Genomic DNA, 27,376 nt, shown 5'->3' with positions numbered 1-27,376 from the left:
TAGCAAAAACAAATAAACGTACTTAAACTAGATCTCACCAAACATTCAGGGCTGCTGCCTTGGTCCGTAAACACTTCAAAGACCGAGAGTTTAAGAAGCCAAGAGACTGTAAATGAGACGGAGCTAGCCGGGATGCCACAGAGTAAGCATGCTTCAGCATTCCAGACAGCTATTCGCACGAGAAGGGTTTCATTGGCAAGACTTTTCACCTGGAAATGATACCTTAACTAAGCTCCTCCTCAAAACACAAATTATACTCTTTAAAAGCACACTAACTTTACCTTAAAACAAGACTAAAAAAATTAACTCATTAAAAAAAAAAAAAAAAGAAAAGACTGCATCAAAGATTTGTGTAGACATAAGGCACTGTAGCCTGCTGGGAGATGTAGTTTTAGAGAAGATACCAGCCCAAAACATGAGCTAAGCATTTCCCCAAGCGAACACAGTAAGGACAGTTTCTGCTCTTCGTGTATCAAGGAACAGTTAAATGTTTCCTCATAATAATGAGGCTGTTTTCAAATAAGCCTTTTAAAACAAAAAGTGATATACAAATTTGAAGTGCTTCTCTGTGAATTCATTCTGTCAACTTCTGACATCCAACTGCCAGGTTCTGTACATTAAGGCCCGGATTTTTAAAACGGCGCCACAGGTTAGGCAGCGGCTTTGGCACCTTACCACCGCCTATCGTAATTGCTTTAATCGCCGTTTAAAAAAACAATTAAAATTCTATTAGAAAAAAAAAAGTAGGCACCAGCAAGCGCCTACCTTGATAGGCATCAGAATAGCAGCTAATGGCACCCATGGTCAAAGTAGGCCTGGTTATGGCTGGAAGTATGATTCTCAGTCAAATCTAAGTGCCGGTTATATAAGCCTTTAAAACCCTGGCTTACATTAACAGCGCCTAAGTTTGACATAAGCCACAATTCTGGTAAAGGCACATACATGTGACTGACACGAGGCCAGCACCATTCTTGGAGGCGCTGGCCAACATAGGCACCATTTCCAGGATCGGGGCCTAAGAGCCAGATTCTATAATGGCATCTAAGTGCACCTATATTGTAGGCGTCAATCAACCGCTAGACATCCTTTACAGAATCCCACCTAGCGGCACCTAGGTGTATTTAGACATCCAAAGTAGATGCCAGTACATTAGGACAGGTTTCACCTGGCTTAATCTACCTGTGCCTAACTCAGACAACTAGCAACGCCTACGTCAACCACACCTACTTTTCAGGCAGGCATCACAAGATGCCTCAACTTAGACTTCGCTCTGAGTCCCGCAAGGAACTTTTGTTTCATGGGGTATTTTTTTTTAATCAATTAACTTCAATGGTGTTTAATTACCATGCCATTTGAGCTAATTAACATACTTTAAGTCAGGGGTGTCCAACCTGCGGCCCCGTGAAGTATTTTTTGTGGCCCCAGTCGAGGGCGATGCAGTGTTTTCCTCTGCTGCCCCCGGGTGTTTACCGTCTCGCCGGCTCCCTCCTCTGTCTTGCTGCAGCGTTTGCGCGGCCCCAGAAACATTTTTTTGGGCCAATGCGGCCCAGGTTGGACACCCCTGCTTTAAGTAGCATGCAGATTTTAATTAGGCATCACTAATTAGGGAGTCTAGTGGCGTCTATTGTATGCAGTTTATAGAATCTGGCCTAAAGAGTACGTAGAACAGTGTATCGCAAACTGTGTGCCGCAACGAGATTCCGTGTGTGCCACGAGAGGCATGTCATGTAGGCGTGTCAGCTGGCGCCTCTCCTATTCTCCGCACCTCCCCAGCGGCGTAATAATTTCAGGATTAACAACTCGGGGCCCTCGCACATGCATGGATGTCAGCGTGATGATGTCACACATGCGCACAATGTCATTGCGGCAACGTCTGTACAAGCACAGAGACCCTCCAGCTGCAGCCCCAAGTTTACTGTACTGCGTCTTGAAAAAGAGTTTAGTGTGCTGCGGCTTGGAAAAGTTTGCGAGACACTGACAAAACAAACAAAAAACCTCAGTGTCATTGTTGTTAGGTGCCATCGACTCGTGCTTGAGTCCTAGCGACTTGATGAATTGCAGATCTAAAAAGAAATCAGTTTTGTGCTAGTCTGGAAAAGTCCTCCAGTGCCATCTCCATGGTTGTTTTCAATGTGTCCAGTCATCTGATTGCAGATCAACCTCTTCGCCTGGTTCCTTTGATCTTCCCAAACATGATGTCCTTCTCCAGTGATCTCTCTTCTGATGGTGTGACCAAAATAAGACAGTCGTAACTTCATCATTTGGGCTTCGAGTAGTATAGCCAGGGCCGGATTTTCCTATAGGCTAACTAGGCTTCTGCCTAGGGCCTCAAGATCAAGAGGGGCATACATTCAAATTGTTAGCAAAATTAAAATTACACTATTCTAAAAACAGTGAACACTAAAACACTGAACCGAAAATAAGGAGAAATTCTACGCATATGACTAATAAACAAACATAAAAATGTATTGGTTAAGATCAACGCGTTCGGCTCATTGGGTCTGTTCGTTTGTATATACTAGATTGCACCAAAGTATAGTTCATACGTTCACTGATTGCTATGGCAAATATTGACGTGCCTTATGCTACTAAGCTCTGGTTTGTTCTTGCATAAATAAAGTGCAGATAGGGAGTAGATTGGAACAGACAAACGAACAGACCTATTGATATCCCCACGTTCGGTTAGATTCGTGTTACTTCAATAATATGAAACACGTGTTAATGTTATTAGAAAAGATTCTTATTTTAGGATTGCGTACACGATCATTTGATTCTCGCCTTTTGAGTTCAGTAGGTTCAATACTTTAGTGAAGTGTTTATAGACTATTGAAAAATTTTTTTGTTACAATATCTTCATTTCGCGGAATTCTAAGTAAGTTAATATGATATACAATTTGATATTTTCTTTTTTGTGACCTGGATTTTGTTTGAATAAAGTTCCATTTTTGGGTTAGTTTAAGACTTAAAATTCATAATAATTCATACTTAAATTTTAAATGCGAATTATCTATATATATAAAATCGGAGGTATGTATGTGTGTATGTATGTGTGTATGTGCCGCGATCACGCAAAAACGGCTTGACCGATTTGAACGAAACTTGGTATGCAGATCCCTCACTACCTGGGGTGATATGTTCTGGGGGTCTCGCGGCCCACCTGCACACGTGGGCGGAGCTACAAACATAAAATCAGATTTCACCCATTCATGTCAATGGAAAAAATGTAAAAAGCTGCCATTCTCACAGTAATTCAAAAACGGCTTGACCAATTTGAACGAAACTTGGTATGCAGATCCCTCATTACCTGGGGTGATATGTTCTGGGGGTCTCGCGGCCCACCTGCATACGTGGGCGGAGCTACAAACAGAAAATCGGATTTCACCCATTCATGTCAATGGAAAAAATGTAAAACGCTGTGGGACCGATTTGAACGAAAATTGGCATGCAGATCCCTCACTACCGGGGGTGATATGTTCTGGGGGTCTTGCGGCCCACATGCACACGTGGGCGGAGCTACAAACAGAAAATCAGATTTCACCCATTCAAGTCAATGGAAAAAATGTAAGAAGCTGTGGGACCGATTTGAACGAAAATTGGTATGCAGATCCCTCACTACCGGGGGTGATATGTTCTGGGGGTCTTGCGACCCACCTGCACACGTGGGCGGAGCTACAAACAGAAAATCAGATTTCACCCATTCAAGTCAATGGAAAAAATGTAAGAAGCTGTGGGACCGATTTGAACGAAATTTGGTATGCAGATCCCTCACTACCTGGGGTGATATGTTCTGGGGGTCTCGCAGCCCACCTGCACACGTGGGCGGAGCTACAAACAGAAAATCATATTTCACCCATTCAAGTCAATGGAAAAAATGTAAAAAGCTGTGGGACCGCTTTGAACGTAAATTGGTATGCAGATCCCTCACTACCTGGGGTGATATGTTCTGGGGGTCTCGCGGCCCACCTGCACACGTGGGAAGGGTGGGTTCACCCAAGAATGTATATGTTCTTGCTCCTGGAGGTGAAACTAAAAATGTTGTTTATAATCAATTTTTGTGTTAGTTGTATTATATTCATTTTGTCAAATATTTCACATTATACTTTGAATATTTTACTTTTTATAAAGCTGTAACAAAATTATTTCATTCACCACTATAAAGTATCTTTATTTAAATCCATTTACAGTGTTATTGCTATAATTAAATACCCGTGCAACGCCGGGGCATCAGCTAGTTATGAAATAAATGTATCTGAATTGAATTTGGTTTAATCTTCAATGTATTGAATATATTTAATTTAATTTGATAGAAAATATGATAATTTTTATTGCGTATTTTATTTTCGTAGTCAGAGATTTTTATTATTTGAATTTTGTTTCTTTGTAAATGTTGTGTGTTATGTTTGATTAGTTATTGTTACAAGTACTATATATGGTGCTGAGAATAAATGTCCAAATAAGTGTTCTCGACTTTTTTTATTTATTATCCGTGTCACATTTTTTATAAAGGTTAGTACCAATAACAACATGTTTCATTTAACATATTGATATATATCACAGTAATGATGTATTTTATTATCTCTCATGTAATTTACAAACTTAAAAATGGGAGGTGAAAGGGCCTCATAAGTGGAATAGCCTAGGGCCTCTTTTCATCTAAATCCGGCCCTGAGCATAGCCAGTAGGATCTCTTCCAGAATCGATTTGTTAGTTCTTCTGGCAGTCCACCTCAATACTCCACTTAAAAGGGTCTTCTTCACCCAAACGGTTGTGGACACCTGGAATACGCTTCCAGAGGGTGTGATAGGACAGAGTACGATATTGGGGTACAGGAAGGGATTAGATGATTTCCTGAAGAAAAAGGGGATAGAAGGGTATAGATAGAGGATTACTATATAGGTCCTGGACCTGATGGGCCACCGCATGAGCAGACTGCTGGGCATGATGGACCTCTGGTCTGACCCAGAAGAGGCACTGCTTATGTTCTTAACCCACGAAAGCTGATAAGGGCGCAAGCTGAACCCGGAGAAACCAAGCCAGGCCATCTGCAAGAACTCTAGGATGGTAGGCAGGGAAACGCAAAAAGAGGCCACACCCTGCACATGGCACCACCTCTCAGAGAGACACCAAACCCTCACATAAGCCTAAGAGGTAGAAAGCCTCTGGGACCCCAAGAGAGTAGAGAGCACCTTATCGGAATACCCGTTCTTACCTAGGCAGCCCCTTTCAAGAGCCAAGCCGTAAGACATTAGAGAGTCGGATCGAACATGGAAATGGGACCCTGCATCAGAAGGTCGTCCAAGAGAGGCAGAGGAAGAGGATCCGCCACCAGATGCCTCACCAGATCCGTGTACTACGGATGACGCTGCCAATCTGGAGCCATCATAACCACAAGACCTGGATGGCGAATGATGCGGAGAAGAACTCTGCCCACTAATGGCCATGGAGGGAATACATACAACAGCCCCTCCGTTGGCCATGGTTGAACCAGAGCATCCAGACCCTCGGCTTGACCATCCCTGCGACGACTGAAGAAGCGGGGTAGTTTGGCATTGCTACTCGTTGCCATCAGGTCCATCAGGGACTGACCCCAAGCCAGCACTACCAACTGAAAGGCCACGGGGCTGAGACACCACTCTCCGGGATCTAAGGTGTGACGACTGAGGAAGTCCGCCTGAATATTCTCCAGCCCGGCTATGTGAGATGCCAAGATGTCCTGAAGATGCGACTATGCCCAGAGCATGAGCCGAGTCGTCTCCTGCACCACTTGAGTGCTCTTGGTGCCTCCCTGACGACTGACGTAAGCCACCGCCGTGGCATTGTCCAACAGGACTCTGATCGATTTGCCCATCAAAAGGGAGTGGAAGGCCTCCTCGGTGGACCAGGTGCCCTGAGCCAAGTGACCTAGACACTGAACTCCCCAACTGAGGAGACTGGCATCCGTGAGAAGCACCGTCCATTGTGGTGGATCCAGACTCACCCCCTGAACAAGATCATAGGTCTGGAGCCACCAACGAAGACTGCAGTGCACCAAGCCTCGCAGAGGAACAGGGATATCCAAACTGTGCCTCTGAGCCGACCACCTCCGGAGCAGAGCATATTGAAGAGGATGCATGTGGGCCCGCGCCCACTTCACTACGTCTAGGGACGCCACCATCGATCCCAAGACAAATCCTGCGCCTGAGGATACTGGGACGCCTAAAGCAGGCAAATCTGAGATTGCAATTTGCTTACCCGGGCCTCCGGAAGGAAGACCTTCCCCAAGGAAGTGTCTAACAGAACCCCAAGGTACTCCAGACACTGAGATGGGACCAACCAATCCTTGGCAAGGTTGACCACCCATCCCAGCGACTGGAGAAACTCCACCACCCAAGCCGTAACCTGGGTGTTCTCCTGTAACAACTTCGCCTGAATCAACCCATCATCCAGATAGGGATGCACCAGAATTCCCTCCGACTTCAAGGCCACCACGACGACCACCATTACCTTGGTGAACGTCCGGGGAGCCATGGCCAGGCCAAAGGGAAGCGCACAGAACTGATAGTGCTGAACCAAGATTGCAAAGCGAAGGAAAAGCTGATGGGAGGCTCGAATGGGAACATGCAAGTAGGCCTCCGTCAGATCGAGAGAAGTCAGGAACTCCCCTGGCTGAACCACCAGAATGATAGACCGTAGTGTTTCCATGCGAAAAGAGGGAATTTTGAGAGCCCTGTTGACCCCTTTCATATCCAGGATGGGCTGAAAGGTTCCCTCCTTCTTGGACACCACAAAGTAAATAGAGTACCTGCTGGCATCGCACTGGAACACTGGAACAACTGCTTTGAGATCTAGCAAGAGCTGAAGGGTCTGGCAAAAGGCCTGCGTCTTCCATGCCACCTGACACGGAAAGGTTAGGAAATGATCTGGCAGAACACGGGCAAACTCCAGAGCATAACCGTCCCGCACCACCTCCAGGACCCACTGATCGGACGTGATCTCGGCACACTGGGGGAAAAAAATTGCGCAGCCGGGCACCCACCGGAACCAAAGGGGGTGCCGGCAAGGAGTCATTGTGCAGGACGGGCAGCGAGGGAACCAGTGGAGGGATTCCCAGTCCCCCAACAGGCCCCCCAAAAGGACTGCATGCGCTGATAAAAATGACCCCGGGAAAACCCTGAAGCCGGGAAAGAAGCAGCCCCACGCCCAGAGCGATACTTGCAAAACTTCCGCAGACACCCACAGGCAGTGCCATACTGAGACGCCGGGCGAGCACGGTCCTCTTGGCAGGCGGGGCACCTTAAGAGTCCGTCAGAGTCTGAACCAACTAATCTAAGTCCTCTCCAAACAAAAAAGACCCCCGAAAGGGAAATTTAGTAAGCTTAGTTTTGGACGCGGCATTCGCTGACCACGCACAAAGCCACATGGTACGCCGTGCGGCCACTCCAAAGGCCATAGACATAGCCGAGATCCGCACCAAGTCATAAAGAGTATCCGAGAGGAACAAGGCAGCCATCTCAATCTTTGCCACCTCCTGATCCACCAAGGACCAGTCATCAGACTCACGATCCAGGACCCGCTCAGCCCACAGAAACATGGCATGAGCCACCAGCCCCTCCCCCCCCACAAAATAGTCGCCTGGACCCCTAATGCAGAGACCTCATAATTCTGCTTAAGAACGGTCTCCAACTTACGCTCCTCAGAGTCCTGTAAGGCAGAGCCGCCCTCAACAGGCACGGTATGCCGCTTAGAAATCGCTGAGACCACCGCATCCACCACTGGCGACTTTAAAGTAGCCTGATCCCCCTCCAGGAAGGGATACAAACGAGCCATGGTGCATGCCAACTGAAACAGCGCCTCCGGCATATTCCACTGTGCCAGTACAATATCCCGAATATCCTGATGCATAGGAAAAGAGCGGGAAATAGTACAGATCCTATTAAGCAGAGGGTTCGCCACAAAACGCAGCACCGAGACCTGCTGAATTAGGTCATCCCCTAATTCAGCGGCGTCAGCGGCCATCCCCTCGAGAGGATCCTGGAAATCCTCAAAAGGGTCCAGGTCCTCATCCAGGCCAACACGCTCCTCAGACCAAAAATCCTCATCCCAAACCACCCGCGGGCATTTGGATAAGGGAGGAGGGGGCACCAAAGGAGAAGAGGGAGGCAACGCAACAGGGAGTGCAGAGGAACCCCCCTAAAACCCCCTGGGTGCACATGGGACCCCCAGCCGCCTGAAAATAGGCTCTGCACAAAGAAAAAATCAAGTCAGGGGAAAAAACCCCCGGAGGACCCAGCAGAAACCTGCCCCTGCTTTTCTAATACAGGGGGAAGGTCACCTGAGGTTGCAGACAAAATGGAGGGGCCAGACTGAGAAAATGGCAAAGTTCCCACCAAAAACAACCCCTCCTGGGCCTGTAGTGGCTGGGAAATCTTAACTGTCCCAGCCGTTAAAGCAGGCAAGCCAGCCGGCATCAGCTGTTAAAAAAATCAGCTGAGAGGGAATCCTTTGTACCCTGACCGTCGGCGGTCAAGGGAATCCCTCCATGTGTGGTGGAAGAAGACCGGGCCTCCCCACTGCTCCTAGCTGACTCACGAGGCACTATCGGTGCAGCCGCTGCCAACGGAGCTCCTCCACTGCACCGGCCTGAACACTGCTTGCACAGGCCGGCCGCGAGTGCCTTGCGTCTGGAACACAATGAGCACTTTTTCCCCTGAGAAGTGCTCATTGCTCTATACGCGACCTAGCTAGATTTAAAGTGCTGGTTAGTGCAAAAATACAGTAAATTTAAAGGGAAACTACCCTTCAGACCAGCACTACCTCAGGATTTTTTTTTTTAACAGAACAGACTCCACAGGCTCTCAAAGCAGTATGCCTTGCTTTATTTAGGGGGCAAGGCTTACTGCTGATGCTCCTCTAAAAAAATGTGGGGCGGTGGAGGAAATGGGGGGAGGGACCCCGCTCGAGACCCGCTGGGTTTGACACCCCCAAGGTCGGACGGACCCCGAAACAGGGCCCATCCAAGCTCAATCCGGCCAAAAACAGGGACTAGAAACCCCTAAACAAATTCCAACAGCCCTACCAAGGGAGTACAGCTCACTCAACACCTGCTGGAGACTGAAAGAAGACTGATAGAAATAGGGGAAGGTATCTCTTATGTACTATTCCATAGTTTTGTTTCAGTCTCCACCTGCTGGTCATGATTGGGATATATACCCACTCGTAAAGATTAACCTCTACCGCTCAGAGTGCTAAAGAATGTGGTTTTCAGAGATTTTTATTTTCAGTGCCAAGTCTTTTAGATTTAGTTTTATCTCATGTGGTTCATTCCTTTATTTCAGTGTGTATCTGTTGTGTTTTATAAATCACATTAATCATTCACTCATCTTATTTGGTAAGCATACCATAATCCTCACATCACTTTGGTCCTTTCGATCCCATTACCCCAGCTCTGAACAAAGCACACTGGCTACCCACAGGAAAACAGGCTGTCTTCAAACAACTGATCATCGCCTTTAAACGCTTCCACGACATGGCTCCCCCACCATATAGCTAGAAAACTCCCCATCTATTACCTGACCAGACCACTCAGATCACAACTGGAACACCGACTATGCATCCCATCAGCTCCAACTTGAAACCGCCCGGAAATGATCCTTCTCTCATAGCGTAACAAAATCTTGGCACCAGCTTCCCCTGGACATTTGAGCTATAGATAACCTACTACCCTTCCGGAAAGCGGTAAAAAACATATTGTTCTCAAACTAATGCATACTCGCCTTGAAACCTAAAGGACAGGCTCTAACACGGTATGCAACTCAAACCGATTACTTAAGACGCATTGCTGATTGCGGGGTATTGTTCACAATGGGCACCTTTCCAACACCCCAAGGTCCCACCAGCCCCATGTCTCCAGTTTAGCTGTGGATATACCATTGTCATCCTTAATCTTTGGACTCGAGCATATGGCAAAAGTACGCCAACCAAATGCCTCTAATACAATGTGAATACACCTCTATAAACCCTGACTCGAATATATGACAAATGTAATCTAATCAAATGCCTTCTTAAATGCCTCCACTACATCCAAAGATACTTCTATAACTTGCACCGATCTAAATCTAAAGCCCCCAGCCTAGTGTGAATATACCTCGGTAACCCTCACCCCACTTCCCCAGTGTATTGCGAATGTACTCTTGATGCTCTGCCTCCAATATATTGTGAATGTATTTCCCCATCTCCACCTTCAGTGTAATGTGAATGTACCCTTAATCTTGTACCTTCAAAATATTGTGAATGTATCTCTACAACCCGTACTGGGCGCCTGGGGAGGATGGGCTATAAAACTAACTTAATAAATTCATATCGGTTAGCCTTTATAATTATGGGTTTTCAGCATTAAAGCATAACGTTTGCCCATCTGTTTTCATCACACAGTATTGCTCATAAAGCAATGTTACTTACCGTAACAGTTGTTATCCAGGGACAGCAGGCAGCTATTCTCAATAGTGGGTGATGTCATCCGACAGAGCCCCGATAAGGACATCTTGCAAGCATGTCTTGCTTGAAGAAACTCAGAAGTTTCGAGATGCCCGCACCGCGCATGCGCCAGTGCCTTCCCGCCCGATGCTCCGGGTGCGTCTCCTCAGTTCAGGTAGCTAGCAGAGAAGCCAACCCAGGGGAGGTGGGTGGGACGTGAGAATAGCTGCCTGCTGTCCCTGGATAACAACTGTTACGGTAAGTAACATTGCTTTATCCCAGGACAAGCAGGCAGGTATTCTCACTAGTGGGTGACCTCCAAGCTAACCTCAATGGGATGGAGGGAGAGTTGGCAACTTAGGAGAACAAATTTTGTAACACAGTTTGGCCAAACTGTCCATCCCGTCTGGAGAAAGTATCCAGACAATAATGAGAGGTGAATGTATGAACCGAGGACCAAGTGGCAGCCTTACAAATCTCCTCAATCGGTATCGATCTGAGGAAGGCTACAGAGGCTGCCATTGCTCTGACCCTATGGGCTGTGACCTTACAGGGAAGGGGTAATCCAGCCTGGGCATAGCAGAAAGAGATACAAGCCGCCATCCAATTGGAGATGGTGCGCTTCGATACAGGTCGTCCCAACTGGTTTGGATCAAAGGAGACGAAAAGTTGAGGAGCAGTTCTGTGTGGTTTGGTGCGATCCAAGTAGAAAGCCAAAGCACGTTTACAGTCCAGAGTGTGCAGAGCTGATTCTCCAGGATGAGAATGAGGCTTCGGAAAAAACACTGGAAGCACGATGGATTGGTTGAGATGAAATTCAGAGACCACCTTAGGTAGGAATTTCGGATGAGTGCGGAGGACCACCTTGTCATGATGGAAAACTGTGAAAGGTGGGTCCGCCACCAAGCCTGAAGCTCACTGACCCTGCGAGCAGATGTGAGGGCCACCAGAAAAACCACTTTCCAAGTGAGAAACTTTCGGGGAGCCTTGCTCAGAGGCTCAAAAGGAGGTTTCATAAGCTGAGAAAGGACAACATTTAGATCCCAAACCACTGGAGGCGGTTTGAGAGGAGGATTGACATGAAAAAGTCCTTTCATAAATCTGGAAACCACAGGATGAGAAGAGAGAGGTTTACCTTGTAGAGGCTGATGGAAAGCCGCAATAGCACTCAGGTGGACTCGTATAGATGTTGACTTGAGACCAGACTGAGATAGGTGTAGAAGATAGTCCAATACAGAGGAAAGAGAGGCTCGTTGAGGCTCCTTAGAATTGGAAACACACCAATAAGAAAATCTAGACCACTTCTGGAAATAGCATTGACGAGTTGCAGGCTTCCTAGAAGCTTCCAAGACCTCCCTCACCGCCTGGGAAAACTGGTGAGGGGTTACGTTGAGAGGAACCAAGCTGTCAGGTGGAGAGACTGCAGGTTGGGATGAAGCAGTGAACCCTGATGTTGAGTAAGCAGTGAAGGAAACACTGGAAGAAGGACCGGCTCCCTGCTGCTGAGTTGAAGTAGAAGGGAGAACCAAGGTTGTCTGGGCCACCGAGGAGCAATCAGAATCATGGTGGCATGGTCCGATCTCAACTTGACCAGAGTCTTTTGAATGAGAGGAAATGGGGGGAACGCATACAGGAAGCGATTCCCCCAATCCAGTAGAAAGGCATCTGCCTCGAGACGATGAGGAGTGTAGATCCTGGAGCAAAAAAGAGGCAGTTTGAAGTTGTGGGGAGCCGCAAAGAGGTCTATCTGAGGCGTTCCCCACTGAGCAAAGATCTGATGAAGGGGCCTGGAATGGAGGGTCCATTCGTGAGGCTGGAGAAGCCGACTCAGCTTGTCTGCCAAGACATTGTCCTTCCCCTGAATGTAGACAGCTTTGAGGAAGGTGTTGTGGCGAACCGCCCAATCCCAGACTCTGAGAGCTTCCTGGCAGAGGGAGGCCGAGCCCGTGCCCCCTTGCTTGTTTACATAATACATGGCGACCTGATTGTCGGTGCGAATGAGGACCACCATGTCGTGCAGTAGATGTTGAAAAGTTTGAAGAGCATTGAAGATGGCTCTGAGCTCCAGAAGATTGATTTGATGGAGTCGGTCCGCACAGGTCCAGAATCCCTGAGTGCGGAGCCCATCCAGATGCCCTCCCCAGGCATAGGTTGAGGAATCGGTTGTGAGAACCTTCTGGTGGGGAGGAGACTGAAACAGCAAACCTCTGGATAGATTCGAAGAGGTCATCCACCAGAGCAGAGACTGCCGAAGAGTAGGAGTGACTGTGATGTGTCGAGACAACGAATCCGACACCTGAGTCCACTGAGATGCCAGGGTCCACTGAGGAATCCTGAGGTGAAGTCTGGCAAACGGCGTCACATGAACTGTAGAGGCCATGTGGCCCAGGAGGACCATCATGTGTCTCGCCGAGATGGTCTGTCGAGAAGACACAGACTGGCAGAGATGAAGAAGAGCAGCCATGCGCTGAGAAGGAAGGAATGCTCTGAGACGAATGGTATCCAGGACAGCCCCGATGAAGGGCAGAGACTAGGTCGGCTGTAGATGAGACTTGGGAAAGTTGATCTCGAATCCCAAACTCTGCAGAAGCAGAACCGTGGACAGGGTCGCCGAGAGGACCCCCGAGGCCGAGGGAGCCTTGATCAGCCAGTCGTCGAGGTAGGGGAATACCTGAAGACCCTGGTTCCTGAGTGCTGCGGCCACCACCACCAGACACTTCGTGAAGACTCTGGGAGACGAAGACAGGCCGAATGGAAGCACTCGGTACTGCAGATGGAGATGTCCCACCCGAAATCTGAGGAACTTGCGAGAGGCCGGATGAATTGGGATATGAGTGTAGGCCTCCTTGAGATCCAGAGAGCATAACCAGTCGTTCTGCTCGAGGAGGGGGTAGAGAGAAGCAAGTGTCAGCAAGCGAAACCTCTCTTTGACAAGGAATTTGTTGAGGACCCTGAAGTCCAGAATGGGTCGCAGGTCGCCCGTCTTCTTCGGGACAAGGAAGTACCGGGAGTAAAATCCCTGGTTCAGTTGGTCCGTTGGAACCGGCTCCACGGCACGAAGCCGGAGCAAAGCCTGAGCCTCCTGAAGAAGAAGGGCGGTCTGAGTCAAGTTGGAAGGATACTCTCTTGGAGGGTGGTCCGGAGGGACCCGATGGAAATGAAGAGAGTATCCCTCCTTGATGATAGTAAGGACTCAGAGGTCGATTGTTATGGCCTCCCAGCAATGATAAAAATGATGGAGGCGCCCTCCGATGGGAAAAACAGGGGGAGGCAGAACGAGGTTGGTTATGCCCTCGACGAGACAGTCAAAAAGGCTGTGTGGTCTTAGGGACAGCCGGCGACTGAGACTTAGGCTGACCCTTCTGGGGAGGCTGACGCTTCGCCGGTTGTCTCGCAGGAGGAGTTTGCCTCGGCTGATAACGCCTCTGATAAATCAACGGTGGACGAGAAGATCGAGACTGCTGAGGCTTGGGCTTCGGCCGAAGGATAGATTGGAAGGACTTTTCATGGTCAGACAACTTCTTCGTGACAGTCTCGATGGATTCGTCAAAAAGATCCGCCCCAGCACACGGGACGTTCGCCAGGCGGTCCTGAAGATTCGGGTCCATATCAATGGTCCGCAACCAGACCAACCGGCGCATCGCCACCGAGCAAGCCGCCGCTCGGGCAGAGAGCTCGAACGCATCATAGGCAGATTGCATCAACTGAAGTCGGAGTTGGGACAACGAAGCAACCACTTCCTCAAACTCAAACCTAGCCTGGGACTCGATGTATGGAGTGAACTTTCGAAGCACAGGTAGAAAAAATTCCAAATAGGTTGCAAAGTGGAAGTTGTAATTCAGGACTCTAGACGCCATCATCGAATTCTGATAGATGCGTCGCCCAAACTTATCCATGGTTCTGCCCTCGCGGCCTGGAGGTACGGAAGCGTAGACCTGGCCAGGATGAGACCGCTTGAGCTAGGATTCGACCAGGAGGGACTGGTGCGAAAGCTGAGGACCCTCGAAGCCTTTATGATGTACCGTGCGGTACCGCGAATCCAACTTGCCAGGGACCGCAGGGATAGAGTAAGGAGACTTGAAGCAGCGCATGAAGGTCTGGTCGAGGAGCTTGTGCAGGGGAAGCCGCAAGGACTCCGCCGGAGGCCGAGGCAAGTGCATGGTATCGAGATACTCTTTGGAATATCGAGACCCCGCATCTAGAGTAATGTCCAAGTCATCCGCCATCTGCCTGAGGAACGATGAAAAGGACAATTGGTCCGCCGTCGCCGGTCCGCAAGACGGACTAGAAGAAGACGAAGCCTCAGGCTCCAAAGAGGCCTGTGAGCAACAGGACGAGTAGAAAACTTCGGGGTCCTCGAACTCCGGGCCCGGAGGAGGAGACCCAGTCGAAGCAGCATACCCCAACCGAGGCAATTTCTTCTGAGGCGAGACGGTTGAGTGTCGAGAGGAATGCTTCGAAGAATGCCTGGACCGATGCCCCTCCCAATGCCTGGAAGGGGATCGAGTCCTTCTGTGCGAGACTGGGTCAGACGCTTCCAAGGAGCAGATCGGACTCGATGCCGTCGATCGCAAAGGTGGAAGAGTCGGTGCTTCTCTGGACGTCGCCCAGGCTTGATAGGGAGTTCGGAAGAACTCGTCCTGCTTCCTGCTATGCCCCGGACTGGATGGCCCCGAAGGTGGACGCCACACTGAATCATGGGGCGGAGTAATCGGTTCCAAGGGAGGCAGGTCACTAAACGAGGGTTTCCTCGAGGGAATGGGCTCCAAAGGAGGCATATCACTAAGAGAAGCCCTCCTCGAGGGAATTGTTTCCAAAGGAGGCATAGCACTCTCGGAGGACCTCCTCGAGGACCCGGACACCACTCGCCGCTCCTCCTCGCCGAGCAACGAGGTCGTGCGGCGAGGAGGAGGGGGCGGTCCGCCCCTCGAAGCCGAAGCTGGGAGGTCACCCTGGATGGTGGCAATCAGACGAGGCCCCATGGTTTGCATGAGCTCAACGAACTGAGCCTCCAGAATGGACCGCAGCGAAGCCGATATGGAGGGATCCACACCAAAAGGGGGCCCTTCCGCACGGTCTCCGCGCTCCTTAGGTGCAGTGTGCTTCTGCTTGCCAGCTTTCGGCACCTTGAGCACCACTGGTGGAACTGTAGGGGTCGATACCTGCTCCGAGGAAACGGAGGAAGGCACCGGCGCCGAAGCCTGGGCCGAAACCGGGGTGAATGATGCCGGTTTCAGGAGGCCCGAAGCAGCTGGGCAGGCAGCGGGCTTCGCTGAAGGAGTCGAAGCCCCCGTCGATGTCGATGTCGAAGCTGCAGGATCTGACGAAGCTTCCATCTTGAACATGGACTCCCAGAGCAGACAGCGGCGCTTAAACGCTCTCGCCGTTAGAGTGGAGCAAGGCTGGCACGATTTCGGGAAGTGATCCGGTCCCAGACACTGTAAGCAGCGTCGATGAGGGTCCGTGAGCGAAATCGCACGCTGGCACTTGCTACACTTTTTGAAACCGGTAATCGGCCGGGACATAGGCCGGAAAAGCTCCGCCGCAAGGTCGAAGGCGCGGGGCTTCAGCCACGCGGCCGACCCGGAGTCGGAAGGAAAATTTTTTTTTTTTTTTTAAAGAAATCAAAGAAAGAAATAAACGCACAGGAGAGCCCAAAAGAACTCAACCCGCGGCAAAAAGAAGGCAAAAAAGATATTCAATGGGCGCAAATTGAAGATAGACTTCTCAGCTCCGCGGAAGAAAAAGAACTGAGGAGACGCGCCCGGAGCATCGGGCGGGAAGGCACTGGCGCATGCGCGGTGCGGGCATCTCAAAACTTATGAGTTTCTTCAAGCAAGACATGCTTGCAAGATGTCCGTATCGGGGGCTCTGTCGGATGACATCACCCACTAGTGAGAATACCTGCCTGCTTGTCCTGGGATAATGTACTTTTACATTAATTGCAAATGGCACTATCCAGTTCACACTATTTATGCTTTGTTGTTGATTCTGACATCATATTTGCCTTTCTCCTGCTATTTGTTTTTTTATTTCATGTGCTATGTGTTGTTGGTCTTATTTACTTTACAAACTGTTCCTTGCCTTTAGCTTTCTTCTGCATATGGTTTGGTTCATTGCAAAACCCTTGCAATCATGGTACGTTTTTCAGTATTTATTCAAATTTACACTTTTTTTTCACTGCAGTTCCTTTCATTAGTATCTTAGTGTCACTAAGTTAGCTATATATATTCTTCTTCATTCATTATTTTAATAATATTCAACTTTTTTAGTACACAGTATTTTGGAAGCTTTACAGCATATCTAAATTTTGTGGCAGTATCAGACTGGTATGTTCTTTTTTTTGTTATTTTCATTTTTTCTATTTATTCTTCTTTTACTTCTCTTATTTATCATTCTCTTTCTCATTATTCAATCTTTTTTGACATTACCCTTTTCTAATGGTTACACATTAACCTTAAGGTATGTTCACCACCTTCTCCAAAATATACACAATTTTTTTTATATGTCCAACAAGATTGTGTCACTTGTCCTTTTTTTTCATGCAATCTTCCAGATCTAGCACTGTTCTCACATCAACATACTCTCTGTATAATGCTCATCTTGCACTTACAATTCATAATACATTGAGATCTTGCAATCACTTCTATATCGCTATCACCCGATTCATTATTATATATTTTTTTGTACATTTATATATTCACATACTTTTATAGGGATGACCCCAGAAGGTCTTTCATGACTGAAACACGGGCTGTGTCGGGACCACACGACACTTTTACTGTGTACTATAAGGATTTATAATTGATTTGCATCATTTTTAATTGTTTAGACATTTTAATAAACTTTCATATCAAGATCGACTCCACAAATTTTGTTTTTTCACTTGGTTTCTCCTATTTGACTGTGGAACATTCTGGTGATTTTCTTTGGCTTGTTCAGTAGTTATTCAAACATGTCCACTTCATATATACACATACACCTTTATTTCCTTTTTATCACTATCACAGGCTCCTTATCAAATTTCAGGATGGCATGTATCACGTTCTCACAGTGGTTTTTCTCACCATCACGGTATTACACCCTCCCATGTACTCTATTTTTCTTCTTGTTTTACTATCACTCTCACCTTCCATTATTGCTCTCAGTCCTTTTCATGTAAATTATTGCAGGACCCTTGAGGAAGGTACCATCATATGCCGAAACACAGACCATGTTAGGTCCCATCCATTCTCCACATCTATTAACACGTCTGCATATGCGCAGGTTTGGGCCCACTGCATTCCCAAACTGGCCTGAGAGAGGGTTGTCGGTTTTATACTTGTGGAAAATAATTATTGTCAACCTACTCGGTACAAAAAGATCCTCAAATAAAGGTCAAGAGCACATAGAGACCTAAGTGAAGGAAAAGTTCTCAGAAGCACCACACCATGGAACATATAAAGTTCTCCTATGTTTGTAGGTCTCTTTCATAGATCTAAAAATCTATGGCCAAAAAATTACTCGCTTTATTTGAACATTTGTTTTACTAACGGGTTCCTATATTCATATGATCATAAAGAGAAATACGTATGAATGGAGGAACCCGTTTAAAGATCCTGAAGAAGCCAATTTTTGAGTGGCAAAATAGGACCCGTCGGTTTGATTCGGGCAGTTCCAACATTGCAGATAGTGAAGAATTAAGCCGCTAAAGATTAAGATAAGTGGCATATTGATTTTTTTCTGCACGGGACTAAAAGTCTAAACCTCAAGTTAAGTCTTGTGGTCTAAACTCTATGATAGTAACAAGAATGAATAATACTGTCATTTATTTATTGCTGAAATATGATAAGAACATAAGAATTGCCGCTGCTGGGTCAGACCAATGGTCCATCCTGCCCGGCAGTCCGCTCACGCGGCGGCCCCCAGGTCAAAGACCAGTGCTCTAAATAAGTCCAGCTTCACCTTTGTACGTCCCAGTTTTGCAGGAACTTGTCCAGCTTAGTCTTGAATCCCTGGAGAGCGTTTTCCCCTACAACAGACTCCGGAAGAGCGTTCAAGCTCTCCACAACTCTCTGGGTGAAGAAGAGCTTCCTTACGTTTGTACAGAATCTATCCCCCTTCAACTTTAGAGCGTGCCCTCTCGTGCTCTCTACCTTGGAGAGTGTCAACAATCTGCCTTTATCTACTAAGTCTATTCTCTTCAGTATTTTGAATGTTTCGATCATGTCTCCTCTCAGTCTTCTCTTTTCAAAGGAGAAGCGGCCCAGTTTCTCCAATCTCTCACTGTACGACAACTACTCCAGCCCCTTAACCATTTAGTCGCTCTTCTCTGGACCCTTTCGAGTAGTATCATGTACGGCGACCAGTGCTGGACGCAGTACTCCAGGTGAGGGTGCACCATGCCGGTACAGCGGCATGATAACCTTTACAGCGGCATATTTATTTCCTAAGGTCTGTCAGCAATTTTTCACAATCTGCATGCAATTTAACAACTTCTAGTATCATCTGCAAATTTAATCACCTCACTCATCATTCAAATTTACAGATCATTTATAAATATATTAAATAGCTCCAATCCCAGTACAGATCTCTGTGGCACTCCACTATTTACCCTCCTCCATTGAGAAAAATGGCCATTTAGCCCTACCCTCTGTTTTCTGTCCAATAACCAATTCCTAATCAACAACTGAACATTGCCTCCTATCCCATGGTTCTAATTTTCTCAGGAACCTCTCATGAGGAACTATGTCAAAAGCTTTCTGAACATCTAGAACATCTGAACACTACAATAAGTGGCTCCCCTTTATCCATATGTTTATTCACACCTTCAAAGAAGTCAAGCAAACTGGTGAAGCAAGACCTCCCATGGCTGAACCCATGCTAACTCTAATAAGCTGATTCTAATCAGCATCTGGTATTTCACAAATATCTGAACAGCCAACCAGACTGTTATGCGAGTTTTGTACAAGACTGCTGTAACATCAATGCGATTCAGCAAATGTCTTACACAAACTTGTGTTAACAGTCCCTTTTGACTGTTCAGGTATTTGTAGCCAGATGGTGCAAGTGACACATTTATTAGAATCTTTTGACTCCTGACACAAGCCATGTTTTGCCGAACATGGCTGTGTCAAGTCTTCAGATATATGCCACACAAACTGAAGAGTAAAGACTGCTTAGTTTTCAGATCAGATCACCTTTTTCTTTATTACCATTTACCACTAGAGAATGACAGTGACAAAATTCATTACCGTCCCTGTGGATAACCGCAGAAAACAATCCCATGTCACTCATTAGTGCTTATCTCAACCTCAGTCCTTCTACACTAGCATTCTTTAATGGAAGGCTTGAGGGTCAGTGGCTGTAACCCTTCACACTCCAATTCTTATGTGAGTCAAGTGTAGGATAGTTAAGCCACTGTGACATCACTGATGAGGTTGGCTCTTCGGAATTGCTAGAATGAGGCATTATGGCATCACACTATCAGCTCTGGATACCAGAGACTGTCACTCTTTAGTGTCTATCTCAACCTCAGTCCTTCTACACCAGCATTCTTCAATGCAAGTCTTGAGGATCAGTGGCTGAGCCCATTCATACTCTGATTCTTCCCTCTCTCCTTCAAGAATGACACGGCTGTTGAAAATGACATGAGGACAGAATTTGTCCCCAACCCCGTCCCCATAGCTAACTGCAGGAAACCCTCCCATATCATTCTTTAGTGTCTTATCTCAACCTCAGAACTTCTACACCAGCATTCTTCAATACCAGGCTTGAGGGTCAGTGGTTGTGCCCTTTCATACTTTGATTCTTATGTGAGTCAAGTATAAGATAATGAACCCATTGTGACATCACTGATGAGATTGGCTCTTTGGCACTGGTGGAATGAGGCATTATGACATCATAATATCTGCTCTGCATACGAGAAATTGTCATTCTTTAGTGTCTATCTCAACCTCAGTCCTTCTACACCAACATTCTTCAATGCAAGGCTTGAGGGTCAGTGATTGTGCCCATTCATACTCCGATTCTTCCCTTTCTCCTTGAAGAATGACATGGAGATGGTTTCTCACCGTTATCCGTGGGGACAGGAACGGTGATGAATTTTGTCACCGTGCCATTCTCTATTTACCACCTCATTTCTTGTCTGCCTTTTAAATTTCTCTTTTACATCATTACATTTATTTAATTACCACCTCATCTAAAACACATATAAAGCTGAAGAACAATCTACCAAAACAAAATAACACAACCAGCAAGTCAGCCCTTCTTTCCAAATCTCTCCAAAGATCATCTACAAGGGCAAGTCACAGAGTTCTGGTCATCAGTTGATGTTCTTTATGCTCCATGTTCAGACTTTTTAATATGTGCTGGGAAAATGTATGAATTGCTATGAGAAAAATAAAAAAGGGGAGCAGAACACCTCTCATTAAAGATAGAGCCTTCCCACTTATAATCTCTCCCACTTAATTATTTGTTCTAGTTTAATAGCAAGATACAAGGGGCCACTGAAAAGTTCTCAGCCCACTGAGAGGAGAATGATGTGGAGCCACGAAGCTTACAAGTTACTCCACACTTATTGTGACACTTTTCGTTGCAATGCTATGAAAAGTGTGGAATAACGCTGGACTGAGAACTTTTCAGTAGCCCCTTGTATGTACACATTTTGCGAAGCCACGAACAATTAGAACTTACTCCTCCTTTTACGAAGTTGCGTTAGGCTTTTTTTTTTTTTTTTTTTTTCCACCGGTCGCAGCGGTATTAACTCCAATGCTCATAGGAATTTTATGAGTGTCAGAGCTAATACTGTTGTGGCCAGCAATTTTAAAAAAAGCCTAACGCGGCGTCGTAAAAGGAGCCCTTAATTTGTAACTGTGCTGTATTTGTCTGAGCTGTTTGATATTTCATATTTCATAACTACATGTAATCAGTATTTCTCAACTCGATCCTGGAATACCCCCTTGCCAGTCAGATTTTCAGGTTATCCACAGTGAATATGCACAAACTTCATTTGCATACACTGCCTCCATTCTATGCAAATTTCTTTCATGCATATTCATTGTGGATATGCCAAAAACCCAAATGGCAAGGAGGTACTCCTGGACTGAGTTGAGAAACATTGATTTAAATCATCTAGAACTTGTGATGGGTGGTATAGAAATGTTTTAAATAGTGCAACCGGGGATACTGTAACAGCAAAACAGAGAAGATCTCATCTCTCATCTCTGAGGAAGCCTGAATGATCTCTCTATTTGCACACCTTCCATTCCAAACAAAGAATTTACATTATTTAAAGCCTGACTTATTCAGCATCCCTCTCCCCCCAAGAGAAAAAATATTAGTAAAAAGAGATTATGTACTTATCCTGGTAAGCTCTTTTCCAGTACATAGGTGAGACATTTTAGACAGATGGTCACATGCCATCTACAGAAGGAATCCACTCTGGATTTTTTTCTCTGTGCCTCTTCTGTACTTCACTGTGCTCTCTAGCTCCACCTTCAGTTAGCATTGAGAGCCACCAAATAAATGTGAAGAAGAGACACCCATGGCAATCAAATTCAGCAACAACCATTCTGCTCAAGAAGTAACATGAGAACATTCAACTGCAAAGAGCCAACAAAGACATCAAAGAAGATCAGAAACTACTTCCACACAAGAGTAACATATATACAGTATTCCTCTCAGCCCCCAAGGGCTGATATGCATCCAAGAAACAACTTGGAGAAGCATAAAAAGACTGAAACAGTAGGCATGTGCAAGAAGGACAGGGTAGGAGTCTAGAATATCTCACCTATCTACAGGAAAATAACTTACCAGGGTAAGTTATGTTATCTCTTTTTCCAGTGCAATAGATGAGAAATTCTAGACAGATAGGACGTATAAAAGCAGTCCCCCAAAAAGCTAGGATGGGTTTGTTGTGCCAGCCCATAAGACTGAGGACCCAAAGAGAGAGTCCTGTCTTGCCGCTATACCCTCTGTAAAACTTGGCAAGCATGTGTAGAGTGGACCACGCTGCTGCCCTGCAGATCTCAGGGGAGACAGCTCTAGCTTCGGCCCATGAAGAAGGCACACTACAGGTAAATACACCTTGATGGAAATGGGAGACTGTTCCCAGAAAGAATATAGGCTGACAAAATGGCCCTATGGATCCATCTGGAAATCGTGGCACCCCACTTAAGAAAATGAGTCAGCACAAACAGATTATCAAAGAGACACAATTCATTAGTGACCTCCAGAAAGCAAAGAAGAACTCTGCACACATCAAGTTTCTTCAATAGGCGATCTTCTGTCCTGAAACCAGTAGGTTGAAAAACAGGCAAACACACTTCTTGATTAAGAAGGAAAGCCAACATCACCTTCGGCAGGAAGGAAGGAACCATATATAGCGAAACACCAGTCTCCGAGATATGAAGGAATAGTTCCCTGCAAGAGCGAGCTTAGAGTTCAGAGACATGCCACATGGAGGTAAGAGCTACTAGAAACAAGGTCTTGAGCATGAAGTCCAAGAGGGAAGCATCCAGAAGGGCCTCAAAAGGAGCCTTGGTGAAACTAAAAGCACCAGGTTGAGGTCCCAGGAAGGGAATGGCTGCTTAACCGGCAGTCAGATGTGAAGAGCCCCCTCCAGAAATCTAGCGACATCTGGATGAGATGCCAAAGAGGAACGACAATCCCGGGCTCTAAAACAAGACAACCCAGCTACTTGGACCAGAAGAGACACCACAGTGAGGTCTTATCAAGACCAGCCTGAAGAAAGGCGAGAATCTCAGATATCGGAGCCGAATAAGGCTCCACCTGTCCTGAAGACACTAATGTTGGGAAGTCTTCCACGCCTTAGTGTAAGTAGAAACTGTAGACGACTTCTTATTGAGAACAGTGGCAATGACCACATTAGAATAGCCTTTGTGTTCTAAGGCTGTGCACTCAAGGGCCATGCTGTAAGAGTAAAGCGACCCGGGTTGAAGGTTCAGATGCGCGCTTAGCAGAAGGCTGCAACCCTTGCAGACACACATCAGATCTGTGTACCATGGTCTGCAAGGTCTATCTAGAGCCACAAGAAAAGGAGGGAGCAGAACAAGACACTCTTGCTGGCACGCATGCAGCCAGGAAAAACTATAGAAACATAGAAACATAGAAAGTGACGGCAGAAAAAGGCCGAGGCCCATCGAGTCTGCCCACACCACTGACCCACCCCCCTATTTAATCGCTCTCTGATGACCTTTCCCTCGTAGAGATCCGACATGAGCATCCCATCTGTTCTTGAAATCCGGCACACTGCTGGCCTCGATCACCTGCACTGGGAGCTTATTCCAGCTGTCAACCACTCTCTCGGTGAAGAAGTATTTCCTGGTGTCGCCATGAAACTTCCCGCCCTTTATTTTCAGCGGGTGTCCTCTTGTGGTGGAGGGTCCCCTAAGAAGGAAAATATCATCTTCTACCTCGATACGACCAGTGACATACTTAAACGTCTCAATCATGTCTCCTCTCTCCCTACGTTCTTCGAGAGAGTATAGCTGCAATTCTTTCAGCCTTTCTTCGTATGATAGATCTTTAAGCCCCGAGACCATCCTGGTGGCCATTCGCTGTACCGACTCGACTCTCAGCACATCTTTACGGTAATGTGGCCTCCAGAATTGTACGCAGTACTCCAGATGAGGCCTCACCATGGTTCTGTACAAGGGCATTAGGACGTCGGGCTTCTGACTAACAAAGCTTCTCCGGATACAACCCTGCATTTGCCTAGCCCTGGATGAGGCATTCTCCACTTGATTGGCCGTTTTCATGTCTTCACTGATGATCACCCCCAAATCCCGTTCTGCTGTAGTCCTTGCTAAGGTTTCACCATTTAATGTGTACGTTCTGCACGGATTATTGTTGCCCAGGTGCATGACCTTGCATTTGTTAGCGTTGAAGCCAAGCTGCCAGGTCGAGGACCAAAGCTCCAATAAAAACCAGGTCTTGCGTCATGCTGTCGGACGGACTGCCGTTACTCACAATGTTACATAGTTTGGCATCATCGGCGAATAATGCTATTTTACCTTGAAGCCCCTGAGTCATGTCTCTTACGAATATGTTGAAAAGGATTGGGCCCAAGACCGAGCCCTGCGGTACCCCACTGGCCACCTCCGACGTTTTAGAGATGGTACCATTAACCACCACCCTCTGAAGTCTTCCACTCAGCCAATCGTGAACCCATGCTGTAAGTGTTTCACCTAATCCCATCGACTTCATCTTGCTTAATAGCCTGCGGTGGGGGACGCTATCAAAAGCTTTGCTGAAGTCCAAGTACACGACGTCCAGGGATTCCCCCATATCTAGTTTCCTTGTTACCCAGTCAAAGAAACTGATGAGATTGGATTGACAGGACCTACCCTTGGTGAATCCATGTTGGTGGGGATCGCGTAGTTCCTCCTCGTCTAGTATCATGTCTAATTTGCGTTTGATGAGTGTTTCCATGAGTTTACTCACTACCAATGTGAGACTCACCGGTCTGTAATTCGCAGCCTCTGTCCTGCAACCCTTTTTGTGCAGAGGAACGACGTTAGCTGTTTTCCAGTCCAATGGCACTATTCCCGTGCTAAGGGACAGATTGAAGAGTACTGATAACGGTTCCGCTAGGACGTCCCTGAGCTCACTGAGCACCCTGGGATGCAGATTGTCTGGCCCCATTGCTTTGTTCACCTTGAGTCTTGATAATTCGTCGTAGACGTCTCCGGAAGTAAACTCAAAACCCCGAAACGGGTCTTCTGAATTTTGCTTTGCCTGCAACTGTGGACCGGACCCCGGTGCCTCGCAGGTGAAAACCGAGCAAAAATATTCATTTAGTAGTTCGGCTTTGTCTGAATCTGATTCTACATACTTCCCATCTGATTTCCTAAGGCGCACTATACCATCAGTGTTTCTTTTTCTGTCACTAATATACCTGAAGAAGGATTTGTCGCCCTTCTTGATGTTCCTTGCTAGGTTTACCTCAGCTTGATGCTTGGCCTCTCTGACTGCCGCTTTCACCGCTGTAGATTTGGCCATGTATTCCAATTTAGCCTCCCTTGTCTCTGACTGTTTGTAGGAAATGAATGCTGATTTCTTTTCTTTAACGAGGTCTGAGATCTCCGCGGTGAACCATTGGGGTCTATTGTTTCTTCGCCATTTGCTTGCTGATTTTATGTATCGGTTCGTTGCTACCTGTAAGGTAGATTTCAAGGTTGACCACATATCCTCCACATTATTGGCCACAGGTTGGATTTGTGTTGCGTGATGGACGAAATCTCCCATGCGTTTGAAGTCAGCGCCTCGAAAGTTGAGTACTCTTGTAGTCGTGCTCGATCTAGTAAAATCTTTCTTGAGGTTGAACCATACCATGTTGTGGTCACTGGAAGCTAACTTATCGCCTACCGAGACCTCCGATACACTTTCTCCGTTGGTGAATACCAGGTCCAATATCGCCTGTGCCCTAGTGGGCTCTGATACCAGTTGTTTGAGTTGTGCTCCTTTAATGGTGGATAATAGCCTTCTGCTGGCGCTGGTTGTCGCAGTGAGCGTGTTCTAATCTGCATCCGGCATGTTGAAGTCCCCTAGCAGTACAGTGTCCCCCCTTAAAGTGATATTCTCTATGTCATGGATTAATTCTATGTCTTTGTTTTCTAGCTGTCTTGGTGGTCTGTAAATTACACCAAGATACAGACACTTCTCTTTGCCTCTGGCTAGGTTTACCCAGAGGGATTCTCTGGAGTACTTGACCTCCGTGATTCTCGTAGTTTTAATGTCCTCCCTAGTGTATGGTGCTACCCCTCCTCCTAACTTGCCCTCTCTGTCACGACGAAGTAGGTTGTAACCCGGTATAGCCATGTCCCACCCATGAGAGTCCGTGAACCAACTTTCGGAAATCGCCACCACATCTAGGTCAGCATTTATTATCTCGGTCTCCAGTTCCAGGATTTTATTGCCTAAACTGTGTGCATTGACATACATAGCTCTCCATGCCTTGTGATTGCTAGGACCCTGTGGGGAGTTTCCCTTCCGAGTTATTTTGCCCCCTAATGAATTGTTTGCAATGTGAGCATTTATTACGGACTCAGAATTATTTGCAATGTGAGTACTTACCTCGGGCTTGGTATTGTAAGCAAAGTGACCACTTACCTCGGACTCAGAAGTGGAGCTTTGACTCTCCTCCTCAGGATAGTTACCTACTACACAGGAACCCTCCCCCAACTTACCTAGTTTAAAGCCCTTCTAAGCAGACGGGCTTAGTCGATGCCCGAAGACGTTCTTACCCCTGCTGGTTAGATGAAGTCCGTCTGGCCCCTGAAGTCCCTGTAGTGCCTCTCCATGGTTCAGGAATCCGAAGTTCATCTCCCTATAGGTGGAGCTAGAGAGCACAGTGAAGTACAGCAAAGGCACAGAGAAAAAATCCAGAGTGGATTCCTTCAGCAGATGGCATGCGGCCATTGGGATACTACCCATCTGTCTAGATCTTAATTATTGCACTGGAAATCAAATTCATGAGCTCAACCCAAAAAATACATATTCCATAACACATGCAACCAGGTATAATTACTGCATCATTGCAGATGATATTGTAAAAAAAGGCCTTGATTATATGTTCAAAAGTCAGAGACTAGGCTAATTGTTTCTACACACTGGACTGATGAAAGATTATCTAGAAAGCAGCCTGTTATTAAAGAAGGATCAGAACAACCTACAAGACTTGTAGGTTGATCACAATTGATTCCAACTTGGAAAATCAAAAATGAAACCACCAGAAAGCTATGTTACCCTGTATCAGGTGTTCTACTTGAGAGGAAAAGTCAAAGAAATGTCCCATAGTAAAGGAAAGAAAATCATTCCATTTGCTAAGGGGGTGAGGACAGAGCTTCTGCTCCAGCAGTAATTAAAATGGCTTGATTCAGCCACTGTTTTGGAGCGAGAAGGAGCAAGAGCCATCACCTAC

At 46.7% G+C, this 27,376-nt stretch overlaps 1 protein-coding gene across 6 annotated transcripts in view; it reads right to left on the bottom strand.

Moving 5' to 3' along the window:
- TOP1MT (DNA topoisomerase I mitochondrial) overlaps nt 1-27,376 on the bottom strand; it is a 209,939-nt gene that overhangs the window by 124,645 nt on the left and 57,918 nt on the right. The window lies entirely within an intron of this gene.

This window comes from Geotrypetes seraphini, chromosome 2 (assembly GCF_902459505.1).
Source record: "Geotrypetes seraphini chromosome 2, aGeoSer1.1, whole genome shotgun sequence".
In the NCBI taxonomy this organism is placed as follows: domain Eukaryota; kingdom Metazoa; phylum Chordata; class Amphibia; order Gymnophiona; family Dermophiidae; genus Geotrypetes; species Geotrypetes seraphini.
The sequence above is the reverse complement of the archived record's forward strand: the minus strand, read 5'-3'. Positions and strand labels throughout refer to the sequence as shown.